General features: G+C 45.6%; 1 protein-coding gene across 3 annotated transcripts in view; it reads left to right on the forward strand.

Moving 5' to 3' along the window:
• Nucleotides 1-5,506: 5,506 nt before the first annotated feature.
• Nucleotides 5,507-15,827, forward strand: part of FRMPD1 (FERM and PDZ domain containing 1) — a 214,799-nt gene continuing 204,478 nt past the window's right edge. For all 3 annotated transcript variants that reach the window (XM_073662693.1, XM_073662686.1, XM_073662703.1), the window contains exon 1: nt 5,507-5,763. The gene's annotated coding sequence lies outside the window, so the exon portion shown is untranslated. The remainder of the gene's footprint in view (nt 5,764-15,827) is intronic.

Here is a 15,827-nt window from a genome sequence, read left to right on the forward strand (position 1 = left end):
CCCCTCCAGCGTAAAAGAAGTGCGGCAGTTCCTAGGGTTGGTAGGCTACTACCGAAGGTTTATTCCCGGTTTCACCAAAAAGGCAGCACCTATGCAGGACCTCCTGATAGGCCAGTCCCGGAAGGCCAAGAACCAGAAGCCGCCCTTCAAATGGGAAAAGCTAGAAGAAGAGTCCTTCCGCCAGCTGAAGATGGCCCTCACGGGGGATGAAATCTTGGCGTACCCGGACTATAGCCAGCCCTTCATCCTCTACACCGACGCCAGTAACATCGGGCTAGGAGCCGTACTGTCCCAGATTCAGCAGGGGAGAGAACGAGTAATCTCCTATGCCAGCCGAAAACTGCGACCCACCGAAAGGAACCCCGAAAATTACAGCTCATTTAAGCTAGAGTTCCTGGCCGTGGTATGGGCAGTCACCGAGCGCTTTAGGCATTACCTCGCTTCTTCCCGGTTCACCGTATACACGGATAACAACCCGCTGACACACCTGGACACGGCAAGACTCGGTGCCCTGGAGCAGAGGTGGATGGCCCGTCTGTCCAACTACGAGTTCACAATTAAATACCGGGCAGGGCGCTCCAATACCAACGCGGACGCCCTGTCCAGGATGCCCAACCTGCCGGACGGAGGAGAAGATCCGGAGGGACTGGAAGAAGTTGAACTCCCTGCGTTCCACCGTCATGGGACTATCCAGTATTCCCACCGGGTAAGGAGTAAGCAGGCTGCTACGTTGAACCCCTTACCTCACTACAACTGGGCGGAAACGCAAGACAGCGACCCTGCCGTCCGACTGGTGAAGGAGATGCTGACTCGCCCGGAGGCTAGCCTGGAATCAGACGCTCCAGAGGAAGCCAAACAACTATGGGCAGAGAAGAGTCGACTGTTCCTTTACAAGGGGAAGTTGTGCCGCAGAATGGTTAACTCCAGGACGCATGAACTACTCTGGCAAGTAGTGGTGCCACGAAGAGACGCAGCCATGGTGATGGAGGCATACCACGACGGAGCTGGACACTTCGGGTGGAAAAAGCTGGAGTTCCTGCTGCGCGAGCGGTTCCACTGGGTAGGCATGAGGGGAACCATCGAGAAGTGGTGCAGAGACTGTGGCCCGTGCAATCTGAGAAGGAAGGACCGGGCCAGCCAGAAGACTCCCCTGCAGTCCATCGTCACCCGGCAACCGTTGGAACTGGTAGCCTTGGATCATGTAAAACTGACCCCCAGCAGAAGTGGCTACGTCTACGCGTTAACCATCGTGGATCATTACTCCCGGTTTCTGGTTGTCGTCCCCGTCAAGGACTTAACGGCTCGAACAGCAGCTAGAGCCTTCCAGCAGCACTTTTGCCGTCCACACGGGTACCCGGACCAAGTGCTGACGGACCAGGGACCTGCCTTTGAAGCGGAGGTCTTCCAGGAATTCTGCAATCTGTATGGCTGCCGGAAGATAAGGACGACACCCTACCATCCGCAAACTAATGGACTTTGTGAGAAAATGAACCAGGTGGTAATGGATCTTCTAAAAACGTTGCCCCTGGAAGAACGCAGTCTGTGGCCTGAGAAGTTGCCCGATCTGGTGGACCTATACAACCACATCCCGGTAGGTTCCACCAACTGTACCCCGGCTTACCTAATGAGGGCAAGACCTGGTAAGTTACCTGTTGACCTGGAAATGGGAGTCCTGACGCCCGAGGACACTTCACCAGAAACGGACTGGGACACAGAGAGGCAGCAGCAGTACCGGAAAGTACAGGAGAGCGTGGAGCGAAGTCTCTGTCAGGCTAGGGAAAGACAAGAGAAGACTTACAACCAGTATGCTCCCGCTGTTCCCCTGGTACCCGGAGAGCAGGTCTTGAAGAGGAAGAGACGGCTCCACAAGTTGGACGACCAGTGGGAGAAGGACCCGTACACCGTACTGCCCTCAAGCCACGAGAACCCGAAGGTCTGTACCATCAGTAAAGACGGAGGGGAAACCACAGCCATTGTATCCCGGGACCACCTGAAGAAGTGCCCCGAACAACTGAGGAACCCTGAGGAGGAACAGGAAGACCATCGACCCGTGGAAGAAAGGGAAGATATGGTTAGTACCGTGCTCGGGGACTTCCCTCGGTCTTGGACTCAAGTCAATGGTGCAGTTGTGGTACCCGTACTCACCTTCCTCCAACCATCATCCCAAGAACCTACGGAGCAACGGGTAGAGCTGGAAGAGCAGCCGGTCCAGGAGGCAGAAGACTCCACCCAAGCGGAACAGGAGAATCTACCCTCTGCTTATAGTGAGCCTGCCGTACCCCTAGTGAGACAAAGAGCCGGTAGACAGCTGCCCAGTTTACCCTTGACAGCTCCTACACCCTGTAGTTCAGGGCCAGACAGTCAGCTCCGTAGGTCCACTAGGGCCACTAGAGGCCAGTTACCCGCACGTTGGAGGATCTAAATGTTTAAGTTGTTTTACAATGTTTACCTGTTTATTGTTGCTTGTGTGTAATTTTGTGTTTCTAGTTGTTTTTAGGAGTCTTCGGTGGATTTACCGGGAATCCTTTGTATATAGTTGGAGCGTAACCCAGGATGGACTAGAGACTGTTAAGGACTCGGGGTAGGACAGACCCCTACCTGGTTACGTCTCCCTGTGTTGGTGAAATGGACACCTTTGCTTTTCTTCAAAGACTGCACCCGGTTGCGGACATCCGTGACCATCTTATTGTGTTTCCTTATTGTATTTTATTGTTCTTTGATATACCTTGTTATATTTTTCTAAAAAGTGTTTAGTCCCGGAGTACTAAATTTCACTAGGGGGGAGTGTGACACCCCAGGGGTCTGGTTGTCACAGTGATAGAGATATTACGTCTGAGAGCAGGTGGGAGGTCCTTTGGTCAGGGATCCTGTGCATGCCACACCTCCTGCCCAGCCTTGGGAGGGGAAGAACTTCCCCTGTATAAACCCGGGGCTGAGGCAGGGTAGGGAGTCCAGGAAGAGTAGAGACAAGAGCAGCATAGGAAGCAGCAGAGTCACAAGGAGTCAGGGGCTGGCAGCTAAAGAGCTCGCCCTGACTAAGAAGATTCTTTACCGGACCCGGAGTCCGAGGCTGTGGGGACTAACTTCTACCCAGCAGCAGAATCCGTCAGGCAGGGGATTTCAGGTCCCCTGGCCCAGAAGCCCGAAGGCCCGGTCACACGCGTGGGACCAGCACCGCCATCGTGGAGCGGAAGCCATTAGAAGGCCCCGAGTCACCGGCCATACGGGTGAGCACCACACGGTACACTCAGGGACGTGGGCTACTTACATCAGCTTCTAGCAAGGTAGCCAGAAGAGTACAGTCAGCTTGGGAGGCCTACAACTACGCCTGGCCAGGGGAGATCCCATCTGCTCAAGGACTGACCAGGCCCCGTTCGCTAGCAAGTACTCCGGGAGGGTCTATCGTTGTTACCAGTAAAGACCCTGAACGCTACCATACCGTCTCTGAGTGGTTCCTGCTACCCCCATCATCCACGTCGGCTGCCCTGAGGCCATACCCCTCCCGTTGGGGGTTATACTATCACGCTGCACCATCCTTCCACCGGCCTCAGCGGTCTGCCCTGCAGCAGCAGCCCCCTGGCTGCATTCAACGGGTGGCGTAGTCATCAACCATTTTCTACCGCTAACAGACTGCCGTCCAGTTTGACTCCCTGGGCACGGACCGGGTCACCGCCACGAGACTACAACCCTAAACAGATCCGGCTCCGGGTAAGCTCCCGCGTGCGCAACGCAGCGCGACACAGGCCCAGGGGCGCGTCATAGCCACCTCCACTGAACATCCCTGTTCCACAAGCTTTCTGGCATATCCAACTCAACTGCATCAATGCCTCCATTCCTGCTACTCACCATGACCTATGGCTTAGCAAATCCACCCGACCAGTTGAGCCATAACAGTAACTATTTAAAGGCAACCCGTGAGAAGGTTATCGCTCTCCAAACTGCCACGGTTAGCTGACTGTTCAATTCCAATGCTTTTTAGAGAGATCCTTTTTAGTCAAAGCAGAAGGCAGATTTTGTTATACAGGAACGTTAATCCCTTTGTGCTGTATGCTAATATTTTCCATGAGCTAGTGGTCACAGTTTGGAGACAAAAATGTTTATAACTGTCATGAAGAAGAAGTATTTCTTTCACAGCCCCCCAACAGTATGATCCACCACAGCAAGACACACAATATGATGCTCCTACAGTTTTCCCCCACAAGTACTGACTGAAAATAAAAAAATACCCAAAAATAATATTCCCCTTGCCCTGAAAGAAGAGTGGAAGGATATTCTGCACAATGGAACAGAATGGTAAATAGCTCTGTTCCATGCTGCCCATAGTTTTTGCAGTATGAATCGAATGACAGTTCCACCTTTTCTATAGCAAAAGCACCACCATCACAGGCACCAGCCACCCGGTCAGTAGTAGTTCCTGCAGGCAACAATTGGTATAATTGCCACAGGGCAAGCATATTAGTGGGGAGAAAGAGGGCATTATGGAATATATAGCACATCTATTGTCTCAGTCACAGCAGTATGATGTTATCACTGACAGTGACACTATCAGTCTGAGTCAGTGTTCTGCACAGAAGAGTCTGTCTGAGCACATATCGCTGTGTGGGATCATTTTTGGATTGTTTTTTAATTTTAAAAAAGCCATAGTCTGTTAGTGCACTGTGTTATTAAGTGGGCTAATAGTTGCTACTAGTGTTGAGCGAGTATGTTCTATTAACCCTTTCGCCGAGTATGCTCGAGCCGAGCTCCGAGTATTTACAGTTGCTCGGTGATATGGTTAAATCGCTCCCGTGTGCATGATTTGCGACTGTTTGACAGCTTTAATACATGTGAGGAATGTCTATTTCTTACACATTCTTCACATGTAATAAAGCTGTCAAACAGTTGCAAATCATGCACACGGGAGCGATTCAAACATATCACCGAGCAGCTGTAAATACTCGGAGCTCGGCCCGAGCATACTCGGACAGAACATACTCGCTCAACCCTAGTTGCTACCAGTTAACATCCATGTCTATGGTGACATTGATATGACATTACTAAGGCTGTGTTTGCGCTAAGCAGATTGAAATGCGTTTGCTACAGTCCTGGGAGACCTCAGAATGTTCCACACAATTTTTTAAGGTCATCAGAGGCTTTGCGGTATTGTGATTCAAGCTGAATCAATTTGCTGAAAATCACATTTTTTGAAAACTTTTGAACATCCTGGTGAATTTGAATTTTAAAATACCCACTCGTTCTTGTGTTCTTATTTTCAATGCAGTTCCGTCATTTCACTGTACACAAATTAACCCTGCACTCTTTGACATCGAAAATATTTTTATTCGGGACTGAAATGTAATCCTGTGTTGCAAATGTATGGCAATACATATCCAATATTTATATCAGCCATGTTTATTTATAAACAGCCCTTTAAATATTGGATTCTTAGTAATTAAATATACATGCAAACAGAAGTGGGAAGAACGGCACATTAGGGAAGGTGTGCCTGCCCTCTTCTACAAACAGGACATGCTCAGAGGGATGGCAGCTGGGTGGAGTTCCCTTTCAAGCATCTTTGGCAGCAGCTCTAGAGCTCAGTAGATGTTAGCTGCAGTCACTTGTGCCATATGTGTATGTGGTGCTCATACCGTCTACTCACATAGCGGCTGGGGAGCGCTCACCTGCACCTCAGTGTCTCTTGGATGTGCCACAGGGCTGGGATGGGGAGCAGCGGTCAGTAGTAGAGCATGCTCTGCATCGTGTACTGGGGAGCTCTCCAGCAAGGTAAAGTGCTATTTCTCATTTATTACACATTTACTGTACATACAGATATTTCTATCATCTCTAAGGCGTAACTGGATGTAGTTCGTCTATAGACGTAGCAGAGCTGAGATTGTCGTTTGGTATAACTCAATGTATTATTTGTAGATTATAGGTAATCCTAGTACTAGAATATTATTATTCCAGTGCGAAAAGAACGCAGAACCAAAGGGTTAAGTGCCAAATTCAGTTCTGCTACATTTGCACTTGAGATTTCTTTTGTTGTGTCATGTTTCAAGGCTTACTTGTGTTTAGTGCTGAGTCCTTCCCAGCTCCAGTGCTAATTGTAGTTTGACAATGGCTGATGATGATGAAATCATGCATGTATACTGGGTACTGTCTAGTGTAATTAGTGTAAGACTGCCTCCCCCTGTGATGTGCATGCATATTCCCATAGAGAAGACGGCATCATCCCAACTATTAGAAGCCTTATTATTACTGCACTTACTGTATTAATAAAGCTGCCCGTCTGGCGTACAGATGTCCTCTTATTCCAAGGCTGATCCAGTAACCCTTTCATGCATAGTGAAGCACAACATAATACCCCTCGTGGGGACAGGATAATAAATATCCCATACACTTATGACATCACGACATTTATATTTCTTACTTGCTGTGTTACAAAATTGCTATCTACATATCACTTTTAATAGTAAGATGCAGCTTTATTTTTCCTCCGTTCAGTAGTAACAGTTATAAAGTTATATGGGCTCAGTTTTTAATAAAGTAGCCAGGCTAGTGGAATTTTTTCATGGCCATTCAGAGATCTCATGCCCATATATTGGACTGGAGACTTCCTATTATTAAGGGGGGCGGTTTACATCTGAGAAGAATGAAGAGTAATTAAAAAAAGATATACTCAAATGTTTGGAGGAAAATGTCAAACTATAATAAATAAGGTTCTGTACTTTATGCCATAGATATGTCTTAATGGAGTCAACATCTTCCTTGGTATTTTATAACAGTACGTAGGTAAAGTAATTAATATGACAAATTTATCATACGCCATGTGACATTTCTGTAATCACGCAGGACTGGACGTTTTGCGATATAATGCTGGTTTGATAAGAATGGCACTTTTTATATTGAACGCTCAATATTCACAAATGGAGTAAACTTATATGAAGAAAAGTATTGCGACACATCTTTTAATCCCTACATTGAGGTTTTCATTCAGTCCTATTGCCCCTGGTGTATAAAATCCAGCCCTTAGCAATCTGCCTTTACTACCATATGTGAAAGGATGGCTCGTTCTAAAGAGCTCCCTGAATTTGAGCGTGGTACTATAATTGAATGTCACCGTTGTAACAAGAAAAATATATATGTACCGTGTTAGCCAGTAAATAGAAAAATATTTAGATTTCAGAGTCCTCAGTGGTTGATACCTTTTAATGGCTAACTGAAAAGATGGTAACAAATTGCAAGCTTTCCAGACTACTCAGGTCTGTGGAACGAACCACAGCAACTCAGACACAAAGTGGATATCACATTAAGTTACAGAGCGGTCACCGAGTGTTGAGGTGCATAGTGCGCAAAAGTCACCAATGCTCTTCAGGGTTAACTGCAGATAAAATGAAGACCAAGGGAGAACATAGGGCTATGACACAAAGGTAGTAAACTGTATAGCGCAAATGTGTGAACTAAAGTAATAATGTCATGCTACAACCTATGTAGGATGGTGATGGCAACCCAGACAGTCGGTAAAAATTACTGGAAAATACAAGGATAAAGTCCAAAATCAAAATATTTGCTATAAATATTGTCTATTCCAAAGTCAGGGAGTTAACAAAAAGTACGACAGAGAAGGGGTGCACGTGCAATATGTAAAAGGAATATGAAAATATTTTCAACATAGAAAAGAGGGAGTCACACATCATGCAACCTGATATATATATATACATATATATATATATATGTACACACTGCATTGTATGTCTATAACATTGCATATAATTCAGATATATAGCAGTTTAAATTTGCCAATATGCACAATTATTATACAATTAGATAAAATATGGTAAGATATATGCTGCATTGTGAAAATGTAATAAAAGAACCACACATATATACTGTTATGTATCTATGACATTGCATGTGATTCAGGTATATAACGCCAATAAATACAATGCGCAGTGATTGCAGAGTTTGTCTGGTGAAGTACAGTAATAGTGTAAACTATACTCACTGCAGTAAGATAATCAGGGGACACCAGGCAGTGTCGCGCCCACCCCTTCCTGGGGTCCCCTGTTCTTACTACAATGTTATAGACATACAATGCAGTATATGTGTGTATATATATATATATATATATATATATATATATATATATATATATATATATATATATATATATATATATATACACTGTGTTCCAAATTATTATGCAAATAATATTTTCTCAGATTTTCCCAAATTACCTATATGAATTGCAGTCATTGTAATTTTCCAGTCAAATAACTATTAGAGTACAATTGAAAGGTGTAACGGGTCTGGGAGGTGGAACCTCTGAGCAACGATACAAAGGGGCAGTCCTTGTAAGGAAGCAGGTGGCTCCCAGGGTAGGCGGGCAGGTAGTCACGGCAAGTGACGGGGACAGTCTCTGGGTAGAAGGGCAGGAGGTCACGGCAAGTGACGGGGACAGTCTCTTGACAGGCGGGTGGTCACGGCAAGTGATGGCTAAGCCTCCAGATAGGCTAGCAGGCGGGTAGCAGGTGGACGCTCCCAGGTGAGCGGGCAAGAGTCTCTGAACAGGCAGGTGGTCACAGCAAGTGATGGCTAAGCCTCCAGGTAGACTAGCAGGCAGGTAGCAGGTGGACGTTCCCAGGTGAGCGGGCAAGAGTCTCTGGACAGGCAGGTGGTCACAGCAGGTGACGGCAGAGCCTCCAGGTAGGCTAGCAGGCAGGTAGCAGGCGGACGCTCCCAGGTGAGCGGGTAAGAGTCTCTGGACAGGCAGGTGGTCACAGCACGTGACGGCGGAGCCTCCAGGTAGGCTAGCAGGCAGGTAGCAGGCGGACGCTCCCAGGTGAGCGGGTAAGAGTCTCTGGACAGGCAGGTGGTCACAGCACGTGACGGTAGAGCCTCCAGGTAGGCTAGCAGGCAGGTAGCAGATGAGCGCTCCCAGGTGAGCGGGCAATCAGATCCATAGACAGACTGGCAGGGCTGGTAGGCAGACTGTCGGACCGCAGGAATGCAAGTAGAAAGACAAGTAACAGGCAGGTATCAAGCAGGAACCTGGCAGGTAACTGGCAGGTAACTGGTAACGGGACCTGAGGGCTGAAGCAGAGTGATAGGCTATGCAACAACATTGCTCGGGCACCTCCATTTTGGAGGAGGTGCCTTATATATGGTGCCGTCCTCCGGCCATTGGCCGGGGACTCCTTAGGACGGCGCGCGCAGCCCCTTTAAGAGAGGTGGAGCGCGCGCGCGCCCTAAGCACAGTGGCCGGGAAGCAGCGCGCGCTGCCAGCAGAGCGGGAGGAGGACGCCGGGCACAGAGCGGAGAGGTGAGGGGAACAGCATCCCTGCCTAGCAGGAGGCAGGGACGCCGACGCTACAAAAGGTTTTTGTACAAACTGCCTATGATAACAGTATATTTTAAAAAAAATAGAAAACTCAAACTGCACTCAAAATGCATGTTCCAAATTATTATGCACAGCAGAGTTTTCAACCTTTTCATTTTAATAAAGAACAAAAAAATGGTCATTTTTGAAATTATAAGCATTAGCAGGTTATTACAAACTGAAATCAAACAGTTTTCAACTCAAAACTTTATTCTAGGTCAGGGGTCCTCAAACTTTTTAAACAGGGGGCTAGTTCACGGTCCCTCAGACCATTGGAGGACCGGAACATAGTTTTTAAAAAAAACTATGAACAAATTCCGATGCACACTGCACATATCTTATTTTGAAGTAAAAAAAACAATACAGGAACAAATACAATATTTAAAATGAAGAACAAGTAAAGTTAAATCAACCGGTATTTCAATAGGTAGGTAACTGTACCCAATAGGCAGCATAGGTCCCCAATAGGCAGGTAAATGTACCCAATAGGCAGCATAGGTCCCCAATAGGCAGGTAAATGTCCCCAATAGGCAGGTAAATATCCCCAATAGGCAGCAAAGGTCCCCAATAGGCAGCATAGGTCCCCAATAGGCAGCATTGGTCCCCAATAGGCAGCATAGGTCCTCAATGGGCAGGTAAATGTTCCCAATAGGCAGGCTGTTTCCCCCTTATAATGCCATATGCAGGCTGTTCCCCCCTTATAATGCCCCATGCAGGCTGTTCCCCCCTTATAATGCCCCATGCTGGATGCCACCCCCCATATATTGCCCCATGCAGGATGTCCCTTTCTCACACCATATAATGCCCCATGCAAGATATCACTCCCCTGTCTTTATAATGCCCCATGCAGGATGTCCCTTTCCCCCCCATATCATGCCCCATGCAGGATGTCACCCCCCATATAATGCCCCATGCAGGATGTCACCCCCCCATATAATGCCCCATGCAGGATATCACTCCCCTGTCTTTATAATGCCCCATGCAGCATGTCACCCCCCCATATAATGCAGCATGTCACCCCCCCATATAATGCCCCATGCAGCATGTCACCCCCCCCATATAATGCAGCATGTCACCCCCCCATATAATGCAGCATGTCACCCCCCCATATAATGCCCCATGCAGCTTGTCACCCTCCATATAATGACCTATGCCTCCATACATTAAAAAAAAAAAAAAAAAATCCAATGCTCACCTCACTTCTCACTTGCTGCCGCTGCTCTGGTCTGGACTCCAGCATCGCGGCGGCGTTGTCCCGCTCTGCGCTGCCTGTAACAGCACTCGGGAGGGCGCGGTGTAAAGACGTCACCACGCCCTCTGACCTGAGACGTCACAGGAAGCGCAGAGCACGGAAGACAGCGGATCTGCAGAGGCACGGGAAGAGGTAAGTATCCGCCTGCCGGGGCCCTGAGCAAGCGGGGGGAAGGGCGGGCAATGGCACCGCTCTTCTCTCCTCCGCCCATAGCCCGGCGGGCCGGATGAAAGTCCTCCGCGGGCCGCAGTTTGAGGACCCCTGTTCTAGGTGATGTTACATTTGCACATAGGACCCCTTGTTTGAAAGGAGCTTCTGAACTCTCTCGTCCATTGAATTTGTCAGGTTTTGGATGGTTTCTGCTTGAATTGTTTTGCATGAGGACAGAATACCCTCCCAGAGCTGTTGCTTAGATGTGAACTGCCTCCCGCCATCATAGACACTCCTTTTGATGATGCTCCAGAGGTTCTCAATGGGGTTGAGGTCAGGGGAGCATGGGTGCCACACCATAAGTTTGTCCCCTTTAATGCCCATAGCAGCCAGAGATGCAGATGTGTTATGTGCAGCATGAGATGGGGCATTATCATGCTTGAAAATGATCTTGCTGCGGAATGCACGGTTCTTCTTCTTGAACCATGGAAGGAAGTGCTGTTTGAGAAACTCAACATACATTATGGAGTTCATCTTTACCCCTTCAGGGATCCTAAAAGGGCCGACAATCTCTCTCCCCATGATTCCAGCCCAAAACATTACTCCACCTCCTCCTTGTTAGCGCCGTAGCTGTGTTTGCATGGGGTGTCCATCAACCAGCCATCCTCCACTCCATCCATCTGGACCATCGAGATCATTTCATGCATGATAATGCCCCGTCTCATGCTGCACATAACACATCTGCATCTCTGGCTGCTATGGGCATAAAAGGGGACAAATTTTGGTGTGGCACCCATGCTCCCCTGACCTCAACCCCATTGAGAACCTCTGGAGCATCATCAAAAGGAGTGTCTATGATGGTGGGAGGCAGTTCACATCTAAGCAACAGCTCTGGGAGGGTATTCTGTCCTCATGCAAAACAATTAAAGCAGAAACCATCCAAAACCTGACAAATTCAATGGACGAGAGAGTTCAGAAGCTCCTTTCGAACAAGGGGTCCTATGTGCAAATGTAACATCACCTAGAATAAAGTTTTGCGTTGAAAACTGTTTGATTTCAGTTTGTAATAACCTGCTAATGCTTATAATTTCAAAAATGACCATTTTTTTGTTCTTTATTAAAATGAAAAGGTTGAAAACTCTGCTGTGCATAATAATTTGGAACATGCATTTTGAGTGCAGTTTGAGTTTTTTATTTTTTTTTTAAAATATACTGTTATCATAGGCAGTTTGTACAAAAACCTTTCAATTGTACTCTAATAGTTATTTGACTGGAAAATTACAATGACTGCAATTCATATAGGTAATTTGGGAAAATCTGAGAAAATATGATTTGCATAATAATTTGGAACACAGTGTATATATATATATATATATATATATATATATATATATATATATATATATATATACACATACTGCATTGTATGTCTTTATATGAGGTTACATGATGTGTTGTGACCCCCTATTTTCTATGTTGAAAATATTTTAATATTCCTTTTACATATTTCACGTGTGCCCCTTCTTTGGATTTTTTTCAATAGCTGCAGAGGTGAAACCTCTTCTTATATTAACATCAGAGAAAAAATGTGTACCTGAAGCTTAATGCCATGGCTTTCCATGACCAAGCAGCTGAATGCAAGCCTTACATCATCAAGCACAATGCCAAGCATCAGATGATGTAGTGTAAAGCACGTCACCACTGGGTTCTAGAACAGTGGAGATGTGTTCAGTATATAGCAGTCTGATGGATGAGTTTGGGTTTGGTCAATGCCAAGAGAATGTTGCTTGCTTGATGTCACTGTACTAATGGAAAGTTGGGTGAAGGAGGGATAAGGCTATGAGGATGTTTATCAGTTGCCCTTTAGTTCCAGTGAAAGGAAATCTTAATGCCAGTACATTTTGGACAATTATGTGCTTATAACTTTGTGGGAACTGTTTGGAGAAGGCCATTTTCTGTTCCAGAATGACTGTGCCCAGTACACAAAGCAAATTCCATAAAGGCATGTTTGGGGAAGCTTAGAGTGGAAGAATTTGACTGCCATGCACAGAACTCTGACCTCAACCCCATCAAACACTTCTGGGATGAACTAGATCAGAGATTATGAGCCAGGTCCTCTCCTCCAATATCAGTGTCTGGCCTCACAAATGCTCTTCTGGATGAATGGGCAATCATTTCCACACACACTCTAAAATCGTGTAGAAAATTCTCTCAGAAGAGTGGAAGCTGGTTAAGTTAGCCCTTGTGATGTCAAAAGCTCCTGTAGGTGTCCTAGTATGTTTGTCTTGTCCATATAATGTTTGTATAAATTCATTGTAGTACATGTATCTTATTAAGAATGTAAACTATTCACAAAGAGAATAAAAACTCCTGTTAAAAAAAATAAAGTATATATCCAGCAAAACATGAAAACATGTCTGTGTTCCTCAGATCATGACGTGAAATCATTTTGTATAGCCTTCCTGTGATAATCTCAGCTCTCAACTTTATCTTCTATGATAGGAAGCATCTGGAAGTATCTGACTGATCACTGTCAGCCATATTAGCTTTAATAGGGCTGGTGGTTCAGGCACCCAGTAGGTTCTCATCCTCCTTCACATATGTATCCATACCAGTTAATCACGGAGAGCTCAACCCCTCCAAACACTCTGACTGTGCATAGACACATTTGACCTAGTATGTGACCCGATATATCTTCGTCAGGGATCTGTCGAGTGTTTGAACATCTCCAATATTTAATGTTTAAGATATGTTTAATATTTACTACAAAATATCAATGACTGTCTTTCTGTTGTCTCTAACATCATGTCCTCACTCTATCTAAAATTGAATCTCCTTGTGTTTCCTCCCTCTACTAACTTTCCTAAACCCAATATTGCCATTACCATGAGTGATTCTAGCATTACTTCCCTGCAACATTCCCGCTGTCTTGGGGTTATATTTGACTGAGATCTTTCCTTCACTCCCTACATCCGATCACTCGCTCATGTCACCTACACTTCAAAAACATCTCTAGAATTCAACCTTTTCTTACCTTTGACTCTGCAAAAACTATTACTGTAACTCTTATTCATTCTCGTCTGGACTATTGCAACTCTCTTTACTAATTGGTCTCCCTCTTACTAAACTTTCCCCTCTCCAATCCATCCTGAATGCAGCAGCCAGGATCATATTCCTCTCCAACCGCTACACTTATGTGCCAGTCATTACACTGGTTGCCCATCCGCTACAGAGTCCAATATAAAGTTTTCACTCTCACCCACAAAGCTCTCCACAATTCTGTACTACCCTACATCTCTTCCCTAATCTTTGTCTATCACCCTACCCATGCTCTCTGTTCCACTAATGATCTAAGACTTACATCCTCAATAATCCGAACCTCCCACTCCCATCTCCAAGACTTCTCACATGCTGCACCAATTTTCTGGAATGCACTAGGACAATTTGATTAATTCCCAATACCCACAGTTTTAAGCATGCCTTAAAAACGCACTTCTTTAGACTGTCCTATCGCCTCACCACACTTATGTAACTATTCCCATTTTGTCCTTACAAAAAATTTGTTACAAATTTGGTCCTTCATAGCATTTGTTTACACACCCTCCATGCACTCGGTATCTATGCTTATACAGATACTTGCTGGTGACCGGTTCATGAAGCGTTATTTAAATACCCTATTTATTATATACTGTATACTGTAGCTTGCAAGCAGGTCCTCACTCCTGTTGGCATCTGTTAAATTGTATATTACTCTGTAAAGTCTTTATTGTCTGTACAAGTTCCCTCTGAAATGTAAAGTGCTGCGGCATATGTTGGCGCTATAGAAATACAATTATTATTATTATTATAAGATATAATGCATAAACTTTCAAGGTTTGTGGGAACAGATTGGGCAATGCCCATCTTTGTTCCCGCATGAATGTGCCCAGTGCACAAAGCAAGGTTCATAAAGGCATGGTTGAGTGAGTTTGGTGTGGAAGAAAGTGACTAGTGTGCACAGAGCCCTGACCTCTACTCCATCGAATACCTTGGTGATGAACTATAATATGAGATTGGGAGCCAGGCTATCTCGTCCAACAGCAGTATCCAACCTCAAAAATGCTCTTTTGGATGAATAGGCAAAAATTCCCACAGTAGAAAGCCTTCCCAGAAGAGTGGAAAGTGTTTTAGCTGCAAAGTCAGCACCAACTCCATATTAATGCTTATGGATTTAGGACGAGATGTCATAAAAGCTCCTGTAGGTGTAATGTGTTGGTGTCCAAATACTTTTGTCTATATAGCGTATATCAGGAGCTGACTGATGTTTATGTACTTTCATGAGATCATTCAATGTACTACTGTATATAATATGTAATTGTGAGGCCAGGTTTTGGCTTTGTCTTATTTTTCTTATTTGCTTATCTCATTTTTTCTATAAATGCTAAAAACCAAAACCAAAATCTCTTGTTATAAGGAAAATATTGCACATAACTGGGTGTATTTATTAAAGGGGTTATCTGGGATTTAGTTCTAAGCCCAATAGGAAAAAACCCTATCAAGAGGGTAGTTGCTAACTACCTACCTGATCTGCCCTGCGATGATCTGTTTCGGTTCTCGGAGGGCTCCTGACGTTGATTCACCTGCTTCTTTTGACCTAACATTGACAGAGCAGCGCCTTCTCTTACACTTTGCTCTGTCAATGTCAATGCCATGCTGATTGACAGCTGGATCCCCACTGCCTAACTGCGAGTAGCTGACAGTCAATTAGCATGACTTTGGCATTGACACCTATCGATAAAGCAGACTGGAAGATAAGACATTGTTCCATTGATGTGAGGTCAAAAGAAGCAGGGGAATCTCTGCCTGAGCCACAAGACATCTTCACAGGGCACAACAAGGAGTTAGTTTGCAACCTGTCAGTAAGTTTTTACCCTAAGGGTATGTGCAGACAGTCAGGAGCTGCTGTTGGTTTGAAGCTGAGTGTTGCGCTGCGTCAAACCCGCAAGGCTAGCTGGTACAGCATAGTGGATGGGATTTCTAGAAATCTCATGTCCACTTTCCAGACCACTGCATGTCCGCATGCGGGCT

Source organism: Phyllobates terribilis, unplaced genomic scaffold (assembly GCF_046119375.1).
Source record: "Phyllobates terribilis strain yellow unplaced genomic scaffold, ASM4611937v1 Scaffold_1__5_contigs__length_1240528914, whole genome shotgun sequence".
In the NCBI taxonomy this organism is placed as follows: domain Eukaryota; kingdom Metazoa; phylum Chordata; class Amphibia; order Anura; family Dendrobatidae; genus Phyllobates; species Phyllobates terribilis.